Source organism: Crocuta crocuta, unplaced genomic scaffold, assembly GCF_008692635.1.
Source record: "Crocuta crocuta isolate KB4526 unplaced genomic scaffold, BGI_CrCroc_1.0 scaffold1549, whole genome shotgun sequence".
Classification (NCBI taxonomy): Eukaryota; Metazoa; Chordata; class Mammalia; order Carnivora; family Hyaenidae; genus Crocuta; species Crocuta crocuta.
The window spans coordinates 55044-57791 of NW_027526970.1; positions in this window are offsets into that span (position 1 = coordinate 55044).

Consider the following 2748-nt stretch of genomic DNA (forward strand, 5'->3'; position numbering starts at 1 on the left):
GGGAGAAATGGTGGGGGAAAGGGAGAGAGGCAAACCTTGAGAGACTCTTGAATGCAGAGTACAAACTGAGGACTCATGGGTGTGGGGGGGAGGGGGGAGATGGGCATGGAGGAGGGCACGTGTGGGGATGAGCACCAGGTGTTATATGGAAACCAACTTTACAATAAACTATTTGTAAAAAAACAAACAAACAAAAACCAAAAAACACCCCACTGATATCAATGGAGTGATATTCCAAACCAAAAAATTAACAAGAAAACAATGGCCTTGAGTGACGCATTTGAAGAGGTAAATTTAACAGATATATTTAGAAAACTCCACCCTAAAACAGCAGTATACACAGTCTTCTCTGGTACACACAAAACATTCCCTAAATACATCACACATTAAGCCACAAATCAATTCTCAACAACTTCAAAAAGATCAAAGTCATACCATGCATCTTTTCTGACTACAGTGCTATGAAACTAGAAATCAACGACAAGACAAAAAAATCTGGAAAGACCACAAATACGTGCAGGTTAAATAACGTGCTGCTAAACAATTAATGGGTTAACCAATAAATCAAAGAGTGAATACAAAAGTACATAGGAAAAAATGAAAATGAAAACATTACCATCTGAAACATTTAGGATGCAGCAAAGGTAGTTCTAAGAGGGAAGTTTATAGCAATACAGGCATGTCTCAAGAATTAAGTAAATTCTCAAATAAGCAACTTAAACTTACACCTAAGGAGCTAAAAAAAGGAAGACCAAACCAAACCGCAAACCAGTGTTATGAAACAAATAATAAAGATTAGAGTAAAAACAAATGATATAGAAACTAAGAAAATATAGAATAGATAAATGAAACTAGGAGCTGGTTTGTTGAGAAGATAAACAAAATTCATAAACTTCCAGCCAAAGCCATCAGCAGCAAACAGAAAGAAAGAAATAAGAGAAAAAATGGCTCTAAGATGGTGTTACCCTAGGCTTGTGTGCTCACTCCAACTCAGCTACATAAATATCAAATCATTCTGAGCACTCAAGAAATTGATCTGAGGACTGGCAGAACAAACTGCACAATGAAAGAGACAGAAGAAGTCACATCATGCAAAGCAGGAAGTGCAGAAATGTGATGTGGGGAAAAATGGATCTCAGATCCTATGGAGAGAAAGAAGCCTTAGTCACTGAGACAGACGAGAGTGAAGGCGAGAAACAGATAGAAGCACACAGGGCATCACACAAGGAAAACACTCCCACAAAACCATTGACTGCAAAAACGAGAGGGGTTGATTTATGTGAGTTTTTACAAGAAGCAGGGCTAAACACTGGAATTTTAGAGGTCTGTGCATTGGCTGGTGTGGAGCCCTGAGAGTTCTGCAGTGCTCCCAGGGAGAAGGAGGACAGAAGCCCAGGAGCACGTGGTGCAATCTGAGAAGATCCTCTGGGATGCACAGGGATAGGTGTTTCCCCCTTCTTTGAGCTTAATAGGGGAGATGACATTGCCTCTAAGGGGACAAAAGCACTGGTGAACGCCATTACCTTCCCCTGCCCCTAAGCATAAGAACAGAGATACCTGGGGTGCCTAGGTGGCTCAGTCAGTTAAGCATCCAACTTCATTTCAGGTTGTAATCTCATGGTTCGTGCGTTTGAGCCCCATGTCAGGCTCTGTACCGATGACTCAGAGCCTGGACCCTGCTTCAAATTTTGTCTGTCTGTCTGTCTCTCTCTCTCTCTAAAAAAGAAAACAAAATAAACACATTAAAAAAAAAAACAGAGATACCTGGTAAGTGGGGCTAACCTGGACACTGGCTTTTTGCTGTGATTTACGCCTAATTCCAAGCTCCTGCATGTTGGTGCAACTGTCCTTCTGGGGAAAACCTACACCAGCCCCGTCATGGTAAGACAGTACAGAAGAGGATCATTATGGGTCCACGCCATGCCAGATCCCAAAAGTTTGGAGTTTTGAAACTCAGCTGGCCTACATGGGAGAAAACACAGGTGCACTAAGCTGCTGAGTCAGCAGACCGCCCTGACACAGGAAGGGTGAAGGCAGGGATCTGAGAGATACCTAGGACACACGAGGGGAGATTGTTTGCTCTTCTGGGAGGGTTTTCTTAACAGAGTGGATATGAACTTCCTTCTCTGGGAATGAGGGAGGGCGCTGACGTCATTTCTTTCACCAACCTCGAAACATGAATTAACTTCAGTAAGCAGCACAGATCCAACAGTGGCAACCTAAAACAATTACAGGAAACCCTGCCCCCATGCATTCTGCTTTTCTCCAGCAAGTGTGCCTGAGAACCAGAGCAGCGGGCTTCTCCCCCAGAACACCAGCACAAAACCCCCATATGTACCATATCTACTGACCACTGAGTTCTGCAAAGCTTCAGCTATGGTGGAATTAGCATGAGATCATTTTTCACAAGCAGACACGAACACATCTAGTTAAAAATGGCCACAATCTGACCAAGATCCAATTACCTAACACTGCAGGCAAGGAGAAACCATTCAGAAGACTGACCTGAGGGACAGAGCAGCCAAAACACAGCAGCAGAGTGCACACAGCAAAAAACAAAGACTTTTCAGGAAAGAGCTAGACCCTGGACAGTATATGACCTCTTCTTTACTAAGCCATTACTCTAAGGAGAAAGAAGCATAACATGCTTTCCAAACACAGAGAGGAAGACAAAAACTTAGACAAAATTCCAAGATGGAGGAATTCATCCAAAAAGAAAGAACAAGAAAAACTTATGACCTACGATCT